We start from the raw sequence: 23,338 nt of genomic DNA on the forward strand, positions 1-23,338 counted from the left end.
GTCTTATCTGCTAATGCAGCACTAATGTAGCATGGCATCATTATCATCTCCAGGCTCTGTGTCCACTGCTGCTGTGCCTGCTGCTTGTAATCTCTGGCTGCTGCAGCTATTGAACAAGAGAATTAATTTTTTTTTTCTTTTTTTTTTTTCCTTGTTCCCACTCTGGCTCATCATTTCTTCAATCAGCAAGATAATCTGGGAGCATCGTCTCGGGGAGAGCTGTGTGGAGTGTCAGAGCTGCCTCAGCCCAGCTGGAAGTGCAAGTGAACCACCCAGGCAGCAGAGAAAAGCCCAGATGATGGCACAGTGGCCAGGGAGAGGAAAAGGCAGTGCCAGCAGGCTCTGAACTACCAACAGCTACAGTTTAGCCTCTTTTTCTCATCCAGCAATGAGTGATTTATCAGTGGCTATCAGTTCCCATTTCTGAACAAGCTCTGCTGGGCTGTTTTCACTGTTTTCACCTGGGTGAAAATAGACCCAGCTCATGGAGCACCCATCACCTGCAGCCCCTGCTCTGAGCCTCCAGGGTTACTCTGCTGCAGGAACTCCACCTCTGCCTCCATTCTGGGCTTGTTCCCAATTCTGTCACTCAAACCTGACTGGAGGTTCTTGGAAGGAAGAGGCAAACTCATGTGCTCAGTTCTCAAATGGATGTCTCCCAGTTGCAAAAAAAAAGGGCTTTTTCAGACAACACCATGTTCACCTGCAGCACCTTTTGGATGTGAGGGAGTGCAAACCCTGTGAATTCTCTTTCCCTGAGTTAAATTCTGAACCATGGTACACACAGAGGGATTAAAAGCCAAATTCATTGCATCTGTAAAACACTGGGGACAGGAAAACAGGGAAAATTTGTGCCCCAGGAAGCACACTACTTGCATTTCACAGTGTTCTGAACAAATGGGGCCAAACAGAGACCACGGGGTGGGCAAGGAGCAGCCACCCTGCTCCCAAAAGGGTGCTGGTGCCTGGCAGTCCCTGTGTGCCTGTACTCTGTGGAAAGGGAACAAACTTCCAGACATTTCCTTCTTCCAAAACCTTCACAGGAGGAAAAAAAAGTTTTGTTTTTTTAGGGGCTTCCAGACAGAGGAAGAAAAATGTGAAAAATCCAAGTATCTGAAGTAGTTCAGAGCAGGTGACTGATTTAAATAGAGCACAGCTTGGTGTGGGGAGGTTACATCTCCTTCACCAGCTCCAGACAATGCAGCTCACAGTCCCCTTTCCATGCAGCCTCCTCATCAGGGCCCTGCCTCCTTCAGACACACCTCACCACCAAATCCCAGCCTGAGCCACCCAGAGGGGTGTAGAGAGAGAGAGAAAAAAACATTTCCACAAGCAAAAGGTCTCTCTGAATGGGTTTTAGAAGCATTACAGATTGCAGGGCAGGCACAGTTGGTCTCAGTCGTGGTTTTGAACAGGTCAGCCCTGCTCATCACATCCTCCACAGTCCCTAGACAAAACTGCCTCAGCTGGGCAGCAAGGCAGGGTGCTTTATGGGCAGGTGGAAATGCCATGCAGAAAAGAGAAATCTTCACAGAAAGAATGTGTGAGCAAGCTCCTCCTGACAGTGAGAATAACCAGAATAGCCTGCAGATAAAATAAAGAAGCAAAGCCAAATCCTAGTTCATTAGGATAGCTCAGGAAAGAGCCTAGAACTGCAGACTGGACAGTTTCTGAAGACCCACAGAAAGGCTGCAGGCAGTAAAAACACTTTCATTTTAGGTGGAAAAATGTTGATCTCAAGAGCACTAAGCAGGCAAATCCAAAAGACAGCAAAAGTGCTGCACAGACATAAAGCAGCTTGGGACAGGAGTAACCCTGTTAAACTGCTCCCAAGTGAAGGACTGCAGAGAATCGGGGTTTGCTTCCATTAATGCCCTAAAAGGTTCCTGAGTAACAACTGCAGTATAAAACTTGCTTATTCAACCTCCAGATCATTCCAGTAAAGTCAGAGATTTGGGTCAGAGATCTGCAGGAGTAACCACATTATTCCTTAATCTTTGCCACACTTAAATTGTGCCCTTTGGCTACCAACAATAACACCCTGATCTTCTGAGCCACAGACCTAAAGTCCTTTTAGAAGGACAGACAGCATTCATCCTCGTGTTGTATGGGCTGGAAATCTGCAGCAAAAAAGAAGTTATTTGTTTCATCCTTGTGACAGCAAGTGATAACTGGGTAGGATACCCCATAAATACAGATATATATTATATATAGCTAAATAGGTGTAACAGTTCTTTGGTGCCTGTTGAGACAAGCCCAGTGCCAGAGGGATCTGGAGTGCAGTAGTTTTGTCCCATGGAAGTGATGATAAAAACTAGAAATGTCCCATATTACCAGGGAAAAACCTTATTTTAAATACCCCACAGGGCTGCTCTGTCACACCTTGAAAATTCTCCAGGACATTATCTTGGAAATCAGTTCTTTGTCTCCCTAAGGTGAACTTCTCACATGGGCATAGGATGCCTTTTTTGCCTTTTTTTTTCCTCCCAAGCCTTTGTCTGCAGTATACCTTCATGTCACTGCTTTTTTCTTTTTGTATTTCCCTTCATCAAGATACTATTCTAAAATTTTCTCCCATTTTCCTCTAGATTTAATTTTGCAGTTTGCTTCTCCAGAGTGTCGACTCAAGATACCTCAGCTCTATCGAGACGTCTGAGGTGAGGCTCATCAGTTTCTCTTTGGAAGGATTTTATTTTATTTTATTTTGTTTTATATGCTCTGGGGTTCAGGCTCAGCTACAGCATAACTGCAGGGGCTTCATGTTTAAATTGAGCTGCATTCCTTTGGCTGCAGGAGTGGGCCCAGGCAAAGGAAATGCACAAATCCATAAATAAGGCTTGGCACGATTTCCCTGCTCTACTTAATGCCGACATTTGCAGGCTCTGTTTTCCCAAACCTCTCGCTTCCCAATTCCTGCACCTGCTAATTTGTTAATTCTGTTTTCACTGAGTTTAGACTTATGTATTCTTAATTATGCTAATGAAGAATAAACTACTTAAAATATTAACGTTTTGCAAACCTTAAGAAGAAAACAGTTAACAAATACCTTGCCCCTGGGGTCTGTCTGAACTGTTGGATTCACAGACCAGTCCAAGGCATTACTTTTTCTCTTGAGGAGATGTCCTGTCCTCCCTCTCTGCTCTCTCCTCCCTCTCAGGTCTCTTCTGATACAGCATCACTTTCTGCTTTACTGTCTGACCTCTGTTGGGAGGAAGATCTCACAGTTAAATGAAAATCACCCCCAAGGTGGTCATTACCTCAGATGTCTCCACCAGTTTTCCTTTCCTCTCTTGGTGTTGATGTCTCCCCTCCAAGGCTGGGTAAAGGCTCCTGCTCCCTTCCATGCTCGCAGGCAGTGTCTGGAACCTGCTGGGAGCTCCTGGCGTGCCACAGAGCTCTGTCCCCTCCTGTCCTCTGTGTCCCTCAGACACCTCTGCCAGGCAGGAGAGTTACAGTGCTGGCAAAGGGACGAGGCAGGAGACAGAGTGTGCTCCCTGCAAGGCAGGGGCTGAGCTCTCCTCGTCGTGCACCCACAGCTTCACCAGATTCTCCCTTGCTCTCCCTGAACATTGCTTTGCACACTGTTTTAATGCTTTCCTGGCTTCTACCTAAACCATAGGTCAGAGCATGGCAGCCCTGCACCAAAATTGTGATTTACTGCACTTAGAAGGGATGGGGAGCACTGACCCTGCAAAGCAGAAAGCTAATTGCTTCATTTCCCCAAACGAGACTACCTGCAGAACGTCCCTGGCTGCTTGGGGTTTCTCCCTCTCTGTGCACTCCTGATAAAAGCTGTGCTTTTTGTGCTGCCAGTCTTCCCTGAGTGTCTGCGTGGAGCTGCTAAATCGCAGATTACACCGTGTAGGATTTGGTTCTCACCATCTCCCGACAAGGCAGCATTGTTTCTTACAGGACAGATGGCTCACAAGATACTGATCTCTGCCAAGGGAGCAGCACTGCTGTCTGCAAAGTGGCTCTAAAGTGACTCTGAAAGTAACTGTTTTGGCATTAAGGCTGAGACTGAGGATAAACCACACCAAGGAGCAGGCCATGGGAGCAGCATCACTCTCAGCAGTATCAGGGAGCTGTTTCACCCCAGGAGAGCAGCTTTCCCCAGGGCTGTGCTCCCCTAGCTGCTCACAGTCTGCACGACTAGACTGGATTACAGTCATGCCATGCTTGTCACTTCCCTGGGAGTCTAGCCACACTTGCTGGGGTTTATTTTCAGCCCTTCAGCTTTGGGAGTTCAATAATTATATGAGAATGTGTTCTTCTGGGAAAAAAAAAAAAAAAAAGAAAAAAAAAAGTTTCTAGCCTCTGGGGTGTGAAGTAAAGAGTGTGAGTCACAGAGTGAACTTCATTGATGCAGAAACCAGACAGAAAGTGTCCCAAATTCTCTGGGTTTAAAAATCTCCCAACTTTATGATGAAGTCTGCAGGTTTGAGATGTGGGACAGGGCAGAAAGGGGCCTTGGAGCCCACGGACTTGGCAGTGCTAGAATCACAAAACACCGAGCCACACAACATCCTGAGCTGGAAGGGACCCACGAGGATCACCCAGTCCAGCCCCTGTCCCTGCACTGACACCCAGCACTCCCACCCTGAGCATCCCTGAGAGCGTTGTCCAAACTCTCCTGGAGCTCTGGCAGCCTTGGGGCCATCACCATTTGCTGGGAGCTGCTTCACTGGGGGATGCCAGATCTTCTCTGCAGCCCACTGCTCTTCCTCTTGAGCCCTTTCCTGGCTGGAGAAAACCCCACTGTGATCCTCACAGCGAGGGATGTGTCTGTGCTCTGCTCTGGCAGCACGTCAGGGCCACAGTGGCATTTTGTGCACTGACTCAAGCCCACACACTCCAGGGATTGCCTGCTCTGCTATTTATAAAGCTAAAAGGGTGTTATCACTCAGCCAGCACAGAGCAGAGGCATCGCTGGTGCTCTCCACGAAGGCAGTTTTGTAAGTCCATTAAATCATTCCAGCTAGATATCATCCCCTCCTTGTTCACATGGAGCGACAGAGGATCCCTTTGACTCAATCCAATAAAGCAGCCACCAATTTAACACCACTTTTGGCACAGAAGAAACGCATTTCTGTACAGGCCTGCTTAACAGCCAGGGCCTGCTGAAGCTTCTCTGCCTTCAGACACCTCTATTGCTGCCACGCTGGGCTCCAAATCAGCTGAGAAAATGCAGTGCACACCAGAGAGCTTTACTGAAGCACAGTCATCACAACTGTGGCTACAGACAAAATGCAAAAACAACAAAAAAAATGGGTATCACCAGACAGGCCCTATTTCCAAAGGGCCCTCCCTCTGCAAACCCCTGCCTGCTGACACATCTGGTTAGGGAGCCCTGAGAACAGGGAGCACCATCACCCCCATCTTCTAAGGAAAGCAAAGAGGAGACCCTTCCAACTTTGGAGAGAATATCCAGGGCAGTAAAGAACCTCATTCCACTCCACACCTTAACCACTGGCTGAGAGCTGAACCCCTTTGGAACACTGCAGTGCAGAGTGAGACCTCCCTGCTGATGTTTTCCCTCAAACAAGGCACTGGAGCAGATGTGCACTGATGATGCACTGCTGGTCTCTTCTGTCAAACACTGTTCTTTCAAATCCCTGTTTTCTTTTGGTTTCCTCTTGCTCCTTCGTCTGAAACCTTCCCTCCACTGTGGCTCTGAAAATTCAGGTGTCTGATGCTTAGACAGCTGCAGGGGTTAGCAGGCAGCCTGGAAAGGAACAAAGGCCTTACAGAGGTTTGAACAGTCCCATCCATCTCAGCGAGGGGTTTAATCCTGGGGCACAATCACTGCTGCTGACAATTCCAGTCCTGACACAGGGGAGGAGATGGAAAGTCACCAGTTTGCATTATTTTCCTTTTTAGCATCCTTATTATCATTTTTACCTCCGTGCCTGGGTGCTGTTTGAAGACACCCCCACCTATTTTACCCCACCTAAAAGGAGCTCCATAAATAAAACCTGTACAAGAAGTGAGCTGTGACTGAGGTGCCCACTGAAACACAGGAAACAGGCAGAGAATTTAAGTAACTCTGCAAACTGCTGGAGGGGCCACTGCAGATGTCAGACATCACTTGGACAGGGTTTCACCTGGCATGTGTTACTTTTCCAGCTTTTTCTTGTTCAGGCTGACCCCACTCCTGGACTCTGAACCTCCCTCTGCTGTGAGCAGTGTGTTCCAGGTGTCCTCCTCCCTCCCCAGGGCTGTTTGCAGAGCAGCAGCCCTGGGCACTGGCTGAGGCAGGGGTGTCAGGCTGGAATCCCCCTGCACAGGCACCTGAGGCTTTCTGCACCCCTGCACAGCTCCCAGAGGGCTGGGGAAAGCAGCCACAGCCACACCAGCCCAGCCCCTCACAGATCATTCTGCAAAACGAGCAGAATTCATGTGTGGGAGATGAGGTGAGTGCCCAGCTCTGGTCTGACTCTGGTTTCTGGTGCCAGGGATGTGAACACCAGACCAGAGCACAGAGCAGGGTCTGTTAGGGAGCACAACCCATCACACATGGCAAAATAAACCGTGGGTGACATCCCTGAGGTGCCTGAGGGCTTCTCTGGGGCTAAAAAGTAATCAGGGCTCTCCTGGGACTGTCAGCAGCAGGATTTGGTCCATCCCACAGCCCCATCCCAGAGATGTGGCAAACTGGGGGTTGTTCCAGTGCCTTTCTGGGCCAGAAGCTTCTCCCACCTGCACCTCAGTTTGCTCCTCTCATCTGGTTTTAGGGTGTGTGGCACCACTGGTGCCTGCAGCAAGCACAGCCTGCTCTTGGCTGCTGTCACAGGAACCTGTTCTGCTCCTAGAATTCATTCTTTGCTTCTTCTTATTTTCAATAAATTTCACTGCACAGCTCTCCTCTTCAATGTCAGCACTCTTCTTTCCAGATACAGAAAATCAGATTAAATGTCTGATTAAAAAACAAATACAAAGGGCTAAACCCAGCAGACCTGGGGATGTTTTTTTCCTTCTTACTCTTTCAATGGGCATTGGCACAATGACCATGTACAGCTCCATTATTTCAAGCTCTGCAGTTAGTTTTACACATTTCTTTGTTCATGTAATTAGCTGTTAGCATTCTTGAACATTGTCCATTAAATTTTATTACCCACAATCTAGTTTTCACAGAAGAACGGCAAAAATTACTGCAGAAATAATATCCATGGAAGACATGTTACATGCATCATAAGGCAAAATTGGGACTTTCCTCAAGTTCTGAGCTGTTCCTAGACAGACTGCATGACTGATTAAAATACTGAGACTGATCTTGCTTCTGTCACAAATCTAAAATTAATTCTTTGACTTTTTAGGATTACCCTGCATCCCTGCTAGCTTAATTACATACAGGACTTAATTTGCAGTCACTAAAAGTATTCAGAAATTCACAATTTCCTCAAAACCAAATTTTTCAGGTCTCTTTCTGTAACTTTACTAAAGGAATGGGTTTGTATTTAGTAGGTAGTTACCTCTATGTGCATGAAAAAAATCCAAACCAAAACTAATTTTTTACTCTGAGGAGCTAAGGCTGAATTCTTCTTAGTGCACTGAGATTATATTCCCTGGGTCCTGTGTTCTGAAATGCCATGAGGGACCTGCTTTTTCTTTTGTGTTGCAGTACTCACAGCCTGTCTGAATTTGCTCAGCTTCTTCAGCCTGTTTCTCTGAGATTTCCATCCCCTGCTCATGAATTTCCTTTGCCAGCACAGCTCTCCAGTGGGGAGCCAGATTGAGCACCAACTTTCCTGTCCTCCCCAGCACTCTGAGGAGCCCTTGCATTTTGTTTTCTTAGCTACATCTCGCTGCCAATGACAACCTCTTTAGAATTCAGCCTTAAATGCATCAGGCCAGATTTTCTCTTTGCTTTCTTCCCCTGCCTTTGGCCCAGGTCTGACTCCTTCCTCCCAGAACGGCAGCTCAGGTCCACCTTTACTGATTTCTGGTCAAAACACAGTGGAGTGGGTTTTACCAGCAGCAGGCACCTCTGCCAAGCCCCAGCACTGCTCTCCTGGGCAGCCCCTGCAGAACAGAGCCAAACAGTTCTCCCAGCTTTCACACAGGCAAGCATGGAAAACTCCAGACATCAGCCATGCCCTGATTTTGGGCAGTGCTAAGTCAGCTCTTCACCTCCTTGGCACAAGCACTTTCTTTTTCCCCACAGTGAGCCAGGGATGCTGCAGCCGCTGCTCATCCCACAGATCCCAGGGCAAGGAAATCATCTTTTGTCAGCCCTTCTCCTTACAAGAGGGGGTGTTCCAGCTGGAGAGGAAACTGGTGCAGCTCTTAGAAGTCTCCTTGTGCACTGAGGAATTTTTCCTAAAAGACCTACTCAGAGTCTCCTGCAATTAACTCTTTCCATGTCAGCTTGGTAAGGATCCCCTGTGGAGGAATCCAAGCCTTTTGTGTTTGTTAGTAAATTGTTTCTTCAACAGACCAATTTGCTTTTTTCCCCCACTGGTTTCCCCTGGATTTCCACGATGAAGAGGAGGAGGAGAGAAGCCCCATGGCCTCTACCAGTGGTGACTACAACTCTTCCCTCTCTCCTGCTCCAAGCTCTACCTTAAAATAATTAAATCATTAAAATAATTAAAGGTGCTGCTTGCTGCTGACCCGCCTGACCCTGGAAACTGCTGTGCATCCCACCCTGCACCAGACACTGCTGGATTTGCCCCCTCAATCCTGCCTGTCTCCAGCTCCTGCCACGGGAGGATGGCACTGCAGTCCTTGTCCCATCCCCAAGGCCAGGCCTGGAGGCTCCAAGAGCCATTTATTCACAGTGTGCAATTTGGAGGGATTCCAAGCTGCAAATGCTTCTCTACCTCAAGTCTTTATTTTTCCTCCAGGTGCTCTGGGTTTTATTTCATCCCTGAGGTGTCTCAGAACAGTCCACCCTCGCTCAATCATGAATGATTTATTTTCCTTAGCAAAATGAAAATATTTTGCTAAGGGTATATTCAGCACCTCAAAACTGGTTTCGGTGTTGTTTCTTTTTTTTTTTAATATGAAGATTATTAGCCAGTTTCCCTTTATTTGTACTTTGAGTTTTCTGTGATGCTTTTAATGACTCAAACCCACTCTGAATGTGCTGGGTCAGGTGAAGTAAACAGTGTCCCACTTGTGAGTGAGATGCCCTCTGAAGCAAAACAAAAACCTGCTCAGCAAATCCTGCTGCCAGTCCCAAACCCCTGCTTAGCCAAGAAAGCATGGACCACCTTCCAGGGGAGCTACAGGAGGGAGGGTGGGGGTGAACAAAGCTGGACTCCTCCAAGAATTCCCCTGTGAAATGAAATACATTTCAGGAGAGCTCCAGAGGCCCCCTGCAAACCCTGAGCAGGACAGTCGGGACTGTCACACTGTGACTGACAACAAATGTCACTTGGCTGACATTGCAGGTGGGAAAAAAATCAAATGCCACCCGTGTGTTTCTCAGATTGCTCTCTGGACTTCATCTTTCTAAGAAAGAAAAGGAGGGGCAGGGGCAGCCCTGGGGATACTGCTCCCACAGCCTGAGCTGCTCACACGCCAGCACTGCACAGGGAACACCACGAGAGCGAGGGCAGAACTGCCACGGAGTGCTCAGCACAACTCAGGAACAAACTCCTTAAAGACTGGAAAAGGTGACAGCACTTAGACAGACAGACACACAGACAGACAGACACAGACACACAGACAGACACACAGACACAGACACAGACACACAGACACACAGACACACAGACACACAGACAGACACACACACAGACACACAGCCCACCCCTTCCTGGGTGGCAAAACCCCAGACTTTTCCCACTCTGCTTTGTGCAGTGCCAGACACAGCACCGAGCATGGACCCAAAGCTGCTCCTGCCCGGGGGCTGCCCAGAGCAGCAGTGACAGCTCTGTTGCAGTGCAGCAGTGACAGCTCTGTTGCAGTGCAGGTGTAGCAGTGACAGCTCTGTTGCAGTGCAGCAGTGACAGCTCTGTTGCAGAGCAGTGCAGCAGTGACAGCTCTGTTGCAGAGCAGCAGTGACAGCTCTGATGCAGAGCAGCAGTGACAGCTCTGTTGCAGAGCAGCAGTGACAGCTCTGTTGCAGAGCAGTGCAGCAGTGACAGCTCTGTTGCAGAGCAGCAGTGACAGCTCTGATGCAGAGCAGCAGTGACAGCTCTGTTGCAGTGCAGCAGTGACAGCTCTGTTGCAGAGCAGCAGTGACAGCTCTGTTGCAGTGCAAAGCAGCAGTGACAGCTCTGTTGCAGTGCAGAGCAGCAGTGACAGCTCTGTGGCAGTGCAGGTGCAGCAGTGACAGCTCTGTTGCAGTGCAGCAGTGACAGCTCTGTTGCAGAGCAGCAGTGACAGCTCTGTTGCAGAGCAGCAGTGACAGCTCTGTTGCAGAGCAGCAGTGACAGCTCTGTTGCAGAGCAGTGCAGCAGTGACAGCTCTGTTGCAGAGCAGTGCAGCACTGACAGCTCTGTTACAGAGCAGTGCAGCGGTGCCAGCTCTGTTGCACTGCAGCGGTGACAGCTCTGTTGCAGTGCAGTGCAGCAGTGACAGCTCTGTGGCAGTGCAGCGGTGACAGCTCTGTTGCAGAGCAGCAGTGACAGCTCTGTTGCAGTGCAGTGCAGCAGTGACAGCTCTGTTGCAGAGCAGTGCAGCAGTGACAGCTCTGTTGCAGTGCAGCAGTGACAGCTCTGTGGCAGTGCAGCAGTGACAGCTCTGTTGCAGAGCAGCAGTGACAGCTCTGTGGCAGTGCAGGTGCAGAAGTGACAGCTCTGTTGCAGTCAGGCTTGCACTTGCATAAGCTGATAAATGCCACCCCAAGGTGACTCCACTCTGTGGATTGCATTAGCATCGGGCTGCAAATCCTGAGGGCAATGCAACTGCAGCCCTGCAACCAACAAAGCACAGGGCAAATCCTCCCTCCTCACTCCTGGCGTGCAGGACAACACCCCAGGGAGTGTCTGCAGCCTGCTGGGCCCGGGGCACAGCCACTGAACCCACCCGGGGCAGGAGGATGAATGCTGCCTGTTAGAGACACCTCCCACACGATATTATTAGTTTCCATTAAACTGAATAGAAATATCCAGGTTCTGGAAACACTGTCTCATTGTAACACCTGCACGATTGGATGAATAAATCTGTTTTAATTAACTGCCTTTTTTATAGTAGGCTGTAACAAAATATTGTGAGAAAGTGAAAGCCTGAGAGTTGGCTTTGAGATTTCAAATAACCCTCTCCTAATTAAATCTGTATATATTTATATGCCATCTTGGAGCACAAAAGCACTTAGACCAATCCATTCTTTTAACTTCCTTTCCTGTTTTCTTTTCTAGTGTTAGTTATTAATTTACTATGCTCTTCCTTCACTTTGCTTCAGCCAGAGCAGAGCCAAATTGTTTCAAATGCATTTTGTGCACTCTGAATTTCACCGTGCTTATTCAGATCCACTTGTCTTGTAGACACCAGTGACAGAACTCCTAATTGCACAGCTAAAACTGAAAAGAGAAGTCACTATCCTGGACTCCTTCCTGCTCTGTTGCACTTGTGATGCCATTGACCAGACTCTCCAAGCTCAAGCTCTCCTCCAGCTCAGCAGGGAAGGTGCTGCAAAGCTTTGGGAGCACATCAAAGCATCTCTGAGCACTGCTGCCCATTTCGTGTCCCACCACTGTGGGTCTGTCCCATGCTGCTGCTCAACCTCTTCCCTCCTCAGCCCCAAAGCCTGCCAAGCTTTGAGTTAAATCTATTGTCACTTGTTACATTCCCCTGTGGGAATGGTCTTTCCCCCCTCAGGGACCTCTAGAGCTTGTACCATGTAGTTTGACCCTTCCTTCCCTTTTTGACCCCACTGGCTGTGTCCCAAACTGCCCCTCCCTGGCAGGAGCTGAGAAAAGAGCCTGTTCCTCTGTGCATGCCCTCTTTCCCTCTGGAGACCACCTGGAATAAACATCTTACAGCAGCTGAGGGTCAGAGCCTCTTTTGGATCCTTTTTCCTGTCTATGATATATTCCTCCAGAGCCTGAGAAGGCCTGAGCTAGCTTAGACCCTCGGAGGGGTTAAAAGGAGGATTTATTATCAGTCACTCTCACTTTTGTGCTCTACCTCCCCTCCTCAGCACCCCAAAAAAAGAGGAAAAGAGAACAATGAGGGGTATGTCTCTATCACCAGTGCTGTGCTGGGCTTGGGTGTGTGCTGCCTTGAGGGGAGCTTTAGAACCCAATAAAGCACAAATATGGACCAAAACAGGACCCTCTCCTGGTGCCTTGTACATCTCTGTGCAGAAATGGGTGGGGGTAGCAGGGAACCTCGAGGGGGCTCTGCAGAGACTGCTGTGACATTGCCCTGGAGGGTGAAGATGCTTCACTCTGAATTTTGGTGCTATCAAATAGCATGCCCTAAGAAAGAATGAAAATGAACTCTTCAGAGTTCAGAAAATGAACTCTGCAGTGAGAATGTAAAATAAAACATTGTTCTTCAAGTCTAGATCTAAATCCTGCTAAAGTCAGTGGGACTTTTTTTAATTTCTTCCCCCTGGAGGGGGAAGATGATCGTGGAACATTCCTGGGCTGTAACAAACACAAACAGGATTCACTCCTGCCACAATCACACACTGCTGGCTTTGAATATTTCCTCTGAACTAAAGCTGTGCTTCTCTGCCCCGTCAGGTCTCCCCAGCTGCCCAGATGTGAAAGGCTCTGTCAGCAGTGCTCCAAACACCTCCTGCCTGGTCTAATGCCAGCAGATAAGTGGGGTTCCACCAGGAACAGCCCAGTCCTTTGTAGATCCATCAGCTCTCAGGGATCCAAGCACTCCTCAAAGTGCAGTCATGCTCCAAACAGCTACAAAAAACAGCTCCAACTAAAAAACCTGGCATTGGAACACCCCTGGTGTCTCCAGCATCTCCACTGCACTGAGGAGATCCATCTGGGACAGGAAAATCCTGCACTCTGAGGAGGCTCTTTCCAGAGTTCATTTTTCAGGTGCAGGACGTTCTCTTTAGCAGCAGCTCTGGATAATGATAATTGATCCATATGGATTAAACAAGGGTGTTGGATGAAAAAACATTAGATTGGGCCTCTGGTTCCAAACCAAGATAAAAAAAGAATTTAAATGAGGCATGAGCAGGTCTACTTGTGTGTTAGTTAATTTGGAAACAAACCAGTACTTTTGAGCAGCATGAGTTATTCATGATACTTCTAAATGATCTTCCCTATAAAAGACTTCACTTCCACTGAAGTACTGCCCATACTCTTCACTTTTCATTCCTGAAGTCTCAATTCTTTATGACTTGATTCCCCATTTAGTACTCACAAAGGCATATTCTGTGTGCTGAGATTTTAAAAGATGAATAAAATGGGAATCCATCCATCACAAAATCCACACAGCGGGATGGTGCCCCTCATGTATCCACATTTTTAGTAGCACACTGTTCATTTGCTTCTGAGCTAATAAACTGAACTCAGTGACAGCTCTGTGTGGCACAGCCTCAAGGAAGGAAGAAACCTGGCCTGGACTTCTCAATCTTGCCTGATCACGGGTGTGCTGCTGTGCTTCTCTTTCCCTGCCTGTAAAATGGGTGGAAATGCTGCTAATCTACCCTAACTCCACGCTAAGAGGCTCAACCCATAAAGCCGATTTAAGCTGCAATATGGGCACAGTAATAATGCCATTAACATACCTCAGATTTTCCAGAAGTGAACAAGAACTGAAAGCCTAATTTGATTTCTTTTTTTCAACTCTGCATCCTCTTCATAGTGCTTGAATATTTAAGCACAGGAACATGCTCTGGACCGGACTCAGTGCTTGTGGATGCTCTCCCTGCATGCCCCAGCTGGTCCCACTCAAGCCTGGTGATCCTTTGGAAAGGGAGGAAAAGCCACCCTTGATGTGTGTAACAGCTCTCACCTTGCCAGTATGAGCAGAGGGCACTTGAAAAGGCTCCCAGGCTCAAGCATCAGTGTCTGGGTCACACAGAACAACATCCCGTGGCTGCCCAAAACCTCCTACAGGCATCACAGAAAATGAGAGACCAATCTGTGAGCATGTTTGGCCAAACATCCAGGAACACCAGAGCGACTGGTAGAACCTGGATCAGGGTCTGAGATGGCCATCAGCAGGAAAAAAACCCTGTGTAACAATGTTGTTGCTGTGAATAATCTGACAGCAGAGATCCAATAAGTGTTTGTGGTCTTATCCCAGTTTAAATGTTGGAAGAATCGGTCACAGGATCTTCTCACAGCCTCAGTGCTCCAAATTTGGCAGATAAGGACTTCCCCCAAGAAAATAACCAGATTAAAGGACTCTGAGAGGGGCTCTGCAGGAATCCCACTTCTGTGACTCTGAGCACCTCCTTAGCTCCCTTCAGCTCAGCCTGTCACAGGGCAAAACAACACACAGCTTTTACCCCATCTGTGACTCCCTGCCTCCCTCCCTGAGCCTCAGCTCCTGCCCAGGCTTCTCAGCCCCATTCTGGGAGGGACAGAAGGAAGAGATCACTGCCACAAGTCAGGTGTCCCTGCTCCACACACACCTCTGGTCACTGAGGGGAGGCTCTGCATGCAGAAGCAGCAAAAAAACGGCTCTGATGCTAAAAAAGCAAACCCACAGAACAGTCCTGAACCGGCCTGCTCTGCACAGGTCACTGACACAGGAGAGCAAGCCTTGTTTCCAGCTGGTTTTTGCAGGAGAGGAAGATTAATCCCAAAATGTACAGGAGGGTCATGGCAGCAACATCACTCTTTCATTACACCCCAGATGCTTCACTCTGAATTTTGGTGCTGTCACAGCGTGCCCTAAGAAAAAATGAAAATAAACTCTTCAGAGGACAGTGAGAACATCTGAAATAAAACACTGTTCCTCGTGCCCAGATCTAAATCTTGCTAAAGTCAGTGGGAATTTTTTCCTTTCCCACTGCTGCTCCTGTGCTCCCAGAAAGGCCCTTCAGTTTTCACCAACAATTCAACCCATAGCCAGCCCCAGGACTGGTGAGAGAGAAGAGGCTGATTAGAGCCACAATTCCCTTCAGCCTGGCAATAACTGGAAATTCTGAGAATTTAACTCAGCCTTGGACTGGAAATGTCCCTGAGCAGGGACCAGGCAGAGCTAAGAACTCTGACAAATCTGATCTTTATTCCCTACAGAAAGACCAGTGTTGGTGGCCTTGCCTTGTCCTTCCCCAGCTCTCTGCTGAGAGATTTAACCACCAGGCTCTTGGATTCTCTAGCTGCTCCTCTTTGCATAAATAATTGAAAACTTGGGGAGCTTGCTGACTGTTATGCTTGAAGACTGGAGCGACATACCAGGAATCTGTAAGATTTTTGTGGGACAAAACCACCTCCTGTAAGTTTTGTCCCATTCAAGAGTGCATTCCAACCTTTGGCAAAATCAGAGGACAACCCAGAAAGATCCGCTCATCTCTGTGTTCCCTGACCCCACTCCATAGGTGTATGGCCAGTGCAGATGAACTGTTTCTGGTTGGAGATGGTTCAGAAATCCTTGTATGTCAAACACTTCTAAAACACCTCTTCCTTCCATCCACTGCATCATCCTGCATTTCTTTTCAGCCAAGCCACTCTTCATCCTTTCTTTTCCCAAACTATTTCAGTCAGCCAGGGGTTCATGTGGCTCCTGTGGACACAGGTTTATTTTTGGGAGGGGTGCCTACCCCTCCTGATTCCACTTGGTGCCAGGAGCTGAAGTGATGGCTTGCTGACTGCTGATATTCATCCTCCTGTCTTTGACAGGCAGGGCTCCCACTCACCAGCTGCTCAGCCTGTTTGATTAGGTTACAGACAGGGTGCAGGGAGAGCTGCAGGAGAGAATGTGGAAGTGGGGATGCTCCAGGCGCGCGCAGGCGCGGCTGCAGGACCACAGCAAACCTCTCCCAGTGCCCAGGGGAGCTCCTGGGCACCCTGCACTGGGGGGGAAGGCAGGAGAGCTGGGGGGGCACCACTCCAAACCTGGCACCAGCACAGGAACCCACAGACAGATGTCAGAACATTCGCCCCAACACCGCATAAACACAGAGCTCCGGGCTTAAACAAAGATGTGCATTTTAAGGCAGAGGTTTAGACCTTGGTTTAGACCTTAAATCTGAGAAGCCTGGAGCCCTTTTACCAGCTACAGAGCATCTCCCTGGCCTGGTCTGGGTTCAGCTTGTGCCCATACAATCCATGGCACAGAGGAGGGACTCGGGGTCTGGCTGGAACAGGGACGTGGCACCTCTGCCCCTCTGTTCATCCAGGCTGGCCGGGGGGGATCAGCCAGGACCTCGGGGAGCTGCTCTCCCTGCCCAGGCAGCAGGAGGCTGCTGGGGCACAGGGCTGAGTCTGGGCAGCCCTTTCCCTTCAGCAGCCCCTGGATGGAGCAGATGGAGCCCAGCCAGCTCCAGAATGGCCCTCAGGGACTCTCAAGAGGGAGGTTAGTCTTTGTTTTCTTTGCAGCAGAAGCAAACTTTTAAGATTCTTCAGCAGCTCAGTCTGCTCTTTCCAGATGAGGATCCCTGATGGTATTACACAGGACAGAAAGATCCGGGAAAAGGATTTTCACTATAGCCCCTGCAGGGTCTTTGCATCCTTTTGTTCAAACACTCTCTGTGCTCTCCTGCCCTCTTCCATAGATCACATCTTACTTCCTTTGTCCACATAACCTCTTCTTTTCAGTTAGAAAATCCCTGTCTTGCAGCAGATGCTTCTCTTTGAATCAGCCTTCCCAGAGCTCCTCAGGGGACAGCCCCTGTCCATTCTGGCACTGACCACGTCCCTGCTTCCAACCCAACCTCACAGGAGAAACGGGCCACAAGGCACTGACATCCCAGCAATCCTTATTCCTCTTGTTCCTGTTATGAACAATTTTAGGGCATTAGGACAATTTTATAAACCTGGAGGTCTTTCCACCTGGAAACTTTCAAATACCCCAATACACATAATACAGAGATTTCCATTAACTGCAGCTCCAGGCTAAGTAAGAGATCAGCACCTCCATTTCAGAATGCAGCACAAACCAGAATGAACAGGACACAAAGACTGGATGAGAGAGAGGAATTATTTCATCTTGTTGTCCCAGCCAGAGCCCTGAGCCCCAAATGGCTTCATCCTCTCACTGCTTTTGTCAGTAAGGCTTCACACAATGAAATTCTTGCAGCTTCCTATGTTAATCCATTAATACCTGTGAGAGCAGGCTGAAATCTCTACCCTGGTTATCATGCTGGAACCAAAATGCCCAATAAACACTATTCCATAAGCTCTGTCCTTCCCTCTCTATTTTACTGAGCAGAAAGTGAATTGCTGTTTTAGCAAGCTGTGCGTGTCAGAGCTGGGAGAACACAGGAATTAAGGATTAAATCCATGCTCCTGCTATCCCAGCATGCCATCTCTGGTGCCAGGCAGCAGTCTGGGTGCCCTTCTGCACTCTCCCTGCATCTGGCAATTCCAGGGAGCCAGAGGTTACACCCAGACCTTCATCCTTCTTATCCTCTCTCTGCGCATTGTGAACTTGCCTCATGTTTTTCAACCTGCTTATGCTTTTGCCCTCCACAGTATCCTGTGGTAATGAGCATTACAATTTAATTAGCAGACATGATAGGGAACCTGTCTGACTCTATTCAGGTGCTTAAGCCAGTCTTGCCCAAACAGTGAATCAGATTGCTCTCTAAGGATGAAAAAAGGGATGCAGGACACGTGAGAGGGGCCAGGAAATTGCTTCAGTTCTCACTGGAACATGTTCACTGCACGTGAAGAGGGAGGGAAGGGAGAAGGGAATAAGGACAAAGCAGCTTCCTGGCTTGAATCCAGAGACTGAGCTGAGAATAAATAATAATACGTGTCTAACGAGCTAACAGAAGCACCCATCATTCCCATGAGCAGAAACCATCCTGCTGCCCAAGTCAAGTCTCCTGTCATGGCCACCATGACCAACACCATATAAAATCTGATGTGCACTAAAGAAAATTAAGAATGGATAAAACGAGGACCCAAATCTACCTGCTACTCATCCACATGGAGAAACACTCCTTGTGTCTCCAGTCCCCCCTTCCCAGCCATCACCTCACAGAAAACACTGCAGGGATGCCATACCTACAGCCACCCTTCACTTGGGGACTACTCACTGCTTCCCAAGGCAAGAAATCTCAGGAAAAGCACAACTTTTATGTTGAAGAGCCCCGCACAACAACACAGCAGCCTCTTTACCACGATGATAAAAGCAGCCAGAACATGAGGCAGGTTATCCAGCAGGGAGGCAGAGCTGCAGGGAACTGATCCTCACGCAGCAGCAGGAGGGGACCAGCCCTAGCTCTCCTTGTTTCAACTCTGGATGCCAGCACATTTCTTGCTTCCCCAAGAGGGAACTTAACGTAAGTTACCCTGAAAACACACTGAAGCGGAATGGCTCAGAGAGCTGAAGGGAGTAACAGCCCTGCCCCAGCTTTGCAGCCACTGCAGCTGCCTCCCACAGGGACAGCCCCATCCTCCCCTGAGCTCCAACTGCACTGGGCCTGGGCATCCAAGAGGAGCTGCCTGGCAAGATGCTCTGTTGCAGTGATTTGTGCTTACTGGACATCTCCCTTGGCAGGAAAATCAACTGAGAGCAGCCTTTGCCTTGCCCTGATTTAGTGCTTGCCTAGCTAAGAAACCCACAGCTGTTTAAAAGCCACTGACCTGCTCTGGTACTTCTTAATCCGAACCACACACTGGGTCTGGACCCTTCTGCAGTTATTCATACCAATCCCACATTGCTGGCCAGGATTTCAGCTTCAGAAACTTTCAGGAATCATTTGATATCCTATTTTTTCCCCCAAAATTGGACATTGTAGAGACTAACATCCACCCCTGGCAGCACCCTGTGTCTCTGGGACAGGCAGCACACTGGGTTCCAGCTCTCACCCTCTGAAATGCCCAGTGCAGGTGCTGAGATGAACCTGCCCACCTTTGTACCAGGCTGTCAGCCCAGAACTGCAGAACTCTGCTCGTGTGCAACACCTGCATTTAGGCACTCACTCCATGCAGGTGCCTCTCATTTCCAGAGATAAAAAACCGTGGCAAATCCAGAGCCCAGTTTTTGATGGTTGCACCCTGTGCTGAACTTGGCAATCCTTGCCAAACATGACTTTATAAATGTCTCATCCTGCAGGTTGGCTTTTTTTCTGTTCTTCTCATGTTTTCCTTTCTCTGTCTCTAGCCAGAAATGATTTACATGTTTGTTTACTCTGAGCTACATTCATCTGAGTCATTCAGCAACCCTCTACCCACAATCACATTACAGCAAATTTGGAACTGGAGTCTCAGGGAGTGAATATTATGCTGTTGTCAAGATGAGAGTGGGGGGCCATATTCTGCCACTGGGTTTCAGGAAAAACTGACTTTTGCAAGCGTGTCAAAATCCAACAGCCTCATAATCCCCTGTGTTCTGCATTTCTTCGTAAAGAAGGAGAAAATCCAGGCAAATAAATTACTCTATATTTACACCAGTTACAGTGTAACAATTAGTAGGATTTGGCTCATTTTGTACAAATTATACTACTGTACTAGTAGGAATAATCTATTCTGTTTCAAACTAATTTTAGCCACCCTTGACTGCTCTTCCATCTGTTGTAGAAAAAAAATTTATTTGCACATAGCTATTGTGAATTTTCTTCTCCAAGGTATGTTTTCAAGAACTACATCTCTCAAAAAACAACGTAATCATATTCTTAGCAAGACTCATAGCTCAGCTGACAGTACCTTGTCTATTAAATCCACAACATGAAAAGACCTCAGAATTGACATTCTAAAGATTTTTTTAAGGTTGCCTGAAATAAATCTTTACGGAAAGCAAGCTGATCAAAGAATTTTGAGCTTTGCATTACCTTTAATGCAATTCTAGAAGCTTTTCAGAGATTCTACCAAAGCAGAAAGAGGTTATGAAAAGTAACAACACCTTTTAAAAAACACATTACAAAACCAATGAGATTTCAATACACTACAGTGAAAGCGATGCACATTAGAATAGAAATCATTCTCTCAGAAGCCCGGTAATGAAAATAAGTTAATGTTCTGTAATTTCAAGACAGTTCAATAATTTCTATATTGCAACATATATTAAGACTGATCAGAGGTTAGCCTCAAGCTCAAGTCCTTTTCCATCCAATTTCTCTTCACCACTTTACAAGAAAAAAACCCAAAACTAAACCAAAGCTAGCACCTCGACCTTTTTCTTCACTTTTAATTCTAGAAATGTACTCTGTAGCAGTATCTGAGGTATAGTTCTTGCCTGGGAAGACTTGCACCTGGCTGACACTGATCCCTGCTGCTCCTGAGAATAAAAGTACAAGCAGACGGACCAGCAAAGCCCCAGCACAGAGAGCAGCGGGCTCACACGGGCCGGGGGCTGTCCTGGCCAGGGCAGGCACCTTCACCTCTTCATCCACTAAAGGCTCTGGGGCTGAAGCTTTTCTTCAGCTGGTAATTGCTGACAAGTTACAGAGACTGGGAGCGAATACTCGTGGCCCGAACAAGAGTGACACATCTGATAACACCCAAGCAGGGGGTGCTTTTCTGCCTTTTCTCAGAAACAACACCAGATTTCCTTACGAGGGAGGGTTAGTTAAAATCCCAGTTCCTTTAGTCTGCTCTGGAGCTCCCTGAGCAGGCGTTTGGCTACAAGTTCCAACCAGCTGCCTAAAGATACCTCTTCAACTTCTGAAAACCATTTTTTAAAGCAGCAATACAGTAATTTGCATTTCCACAGTACCTGCCTGGCTGAAAAGTGTTCTCGAGAGCTTCTGAGCAGCCTCACGGAGCCCCGGGAAGCAGGGACACAGGATATGCCATCCTCAAGGAGAAGGCAATCAGCACCGAAGAGAGCCTTGCCCAGGAGCAGGCAGGATGTCCTCTGAGCAGAAAAACCTGCTCAGTTCTCCCGCGGGGACAGAGCCACCGTGACCACACACACAACCCTCTTCCCCAAAATCTCTCCTTGCAGCTTTGGTCCCGGCAGGTCCCTGCATGCTCGAGATACTCTCTGCTACTTGAGCACCTCTTGCATCCCGCACAGGGCACTGCATTACATAAGCTCGCCCGCACGGAGATGCACCGGGCACAGAACTTGGGGTTCACATCTGACCCAAAGAAGGACCAAACATTTTTTTTTACAATACAGCGGAAAAGTTAAGAAGAAGTGGGCAGACAGACCGGGAATCCAAAGTGCTGCTGCCCGAGAATCAAGACTCGGTAGGTGAGTGTTCAACCATGTTACCTTAGAGCATGGAGAATTTAATGGGAGACTCGCACATTACCATATTCATACCCGTGACTAACAAATCTGTTGTCAATGCCACCAAAAATATCACACAAGCAGAATGTTTTTATACCAAAGAGACCACTGAAGTCACTGCTCCATAGTAAACAAATGAACTTATCAAGAGTCCTGAAAATCAGCCCTTTTTTTCTTTTTTCCTTTTTTTTTTTTTTTTTTTCCCTGCGGAATTTGATACACTATAAACTGCGAGATGCCTGGTAGTTCAAAGAGGGCTCGATAAAAAAGGCATTTTTCTTCTGCAAGCATCACAGCACAGAACACCCCTCCGGTATCACCGTCACCCTTCCCATGCTGGGGGCACGTGGGTCACCCAGACGACTCACGGCCAGGTCAAGGGCTGCCCGAATGGATAACAATTTAACCCGGCATTTAACCCGCTCCGCCAGGGTGCTCGGTGCGTGCTGTCATTTAGGGCTGGCAAAATCCAGCATCGTTCCTCGGGATGCGAGTCCCGGTGCTGCCGGCAACTCCCGTGGGGGAGCGCGGCCACGCATCCCGTCCAGTCCTGCATCTCTCCGGGCCCCGCATCCTTCCCGCTCCCTCATCTCTCCCGGCCGGTCCCGCATCCCTCCCGGTCCCGCATCCCTCCCGGCCGGTCCCGCATCCCTCCCGGTCCCGCATCCCGCCCGGCCCCGCCGCCGGCAACTTCAGCGGGAGCAGCGCTCTACGCCGGGGCAGGCGGGTGCCGGAGGCTCCGGGAGATGCGGGCACGGAGCGGCCCCGACCACCCGCGCCTGGCGCTCGAGGGCTCGGGGCTCCAAGTTCCGAGAGTGCCCGCGGGGCTCTCGGCGCCGTCCCCCCGCCCGGTGCCGCCCCGTCCCCGCTCACCTCCGCGCCGCTCCGTCAGGCGGTTCCCGCCGGGGTGCCCGCGGGCCCGGGGCTCATCCGCGCTCCGCCGGGCGCCCCCATTCCGCCCCCGCTGCCCGGCCGGTCCCTACGCCGCTGCCCGCGGCCCCGCGGCTCCGCGCCGCCGGCGGGCAGGGCAGGGCGGCCGCCGCATGGCGCTCCGAGCCCCGGCGGCAGCGGCGGGCACGGCGGCGACCGCCTCCCCAAAAACCCCGCCGGGAGCTGCCCGCGCTGCGCCCGCAGCCTCCGCCCGGCCCTCGGCGGCAGCCGGGCCCTAGGCCAGAGAGCGGAGCGGAACCGAGCCCGGCAGAACCGAGCGGAACCAGCCCAGCAGAGCCGAGCTGAGCGGAGCCGAGCGGAGCCGAGCGCCCGGGCACACGCCGCGCCCCCCGCACCCGCTCACGGGCACACGCCGCCCCTCGCCAGGAGACACCCACCCCGCACACGCACACGGCGACACGCACCCCTCACAGACACACACACCCCTCACACACACACCCCTCACAGACACACACACCCCTCACAGACACACACACTGCACACAAACACACACACACCCCTCACAGACACACACACCCCTCACAGACACACACACTGCACGCACACACACCCCTCACAGACACACACACCCCTCACAGACACACACACCCCTCACAGACACACACACACCCTGCACACAGACACACACACACCCCTCACAGACACACACACCCCTCACAGACACACACACACCCTACACACCAACACACACCCTGCACACCGACACACACTGTACACACTGACTGACACCCCACACACAGACACACACACATTTATTTCAGATGTTCTCACTGTCCTCTGAAGAGTTTATTTTTATTTTTTCTTAGGGCACCATGTGACAGCACCAAAATTCAGAGACACAGAGACACACACCCCACACACCAACAGACACCCCCCACACAGAGACACACACCCTACACACCTGCACACACCCACACACAAACCCCCCGATACACACACCCCATTCAAGTGCAGGTACAGCCACACCTCACACATTCACCCAAATCCCTCCCCCATTCACAGCCCGGCGTGGGTACAGCCACCCCTCACACACACACACACACACACTGCCATTCACAAACACACCCTCACACACACACTGCTGTGGGCTGGGGACAGAGTTCATTCTCCCCAGTATCTGGTGCAGGGCTGTGAGCTGGGGTCAGTGTGAGCAGGGTGTTGC

At 49.5% G+C, this 23,338-nt stretch overlaps 1 protein-coding gene across 1 annotated transcript in view; it reads right to left on the bottom strand.

The window, feature by feature from the left end:
* Window positions 1-22,237, bottom strand: part of TRPC5 (transient receptor potential cation channel subfamily C member 5) — a 106,674-nt gene extending 84,437 nt beyond the window's left edge. The window contains exon 1 of the mRNA XM_063416736.1: window positions 22,099-22,237. The gene's annotated coding sequence lies outside the window, so the exon portion shown is untranslated. The remainder of the gene's footprint in view (window positions 1-22,098) is intronic.
* Window positions 22,238-23,338: the final 1,101 nt, after the last annotated feature.

The sequence above is a fragment of the Prinia subflava genome, chromosome 20 (genome assembly GCF_021018805.1).
Source record: "Prinia subflava isolate CZ2003 ecotype Zambia chromosome 20, Cam_Psub_1.2, whole genome shotgun sequence".
In the NCBI taxonomy this organism is placed as follows: Eukaryota; Metazoa; Chordata; class Aves; order Passeriformes; family Cisticolidae; genus Prinia; species Prinia subflava.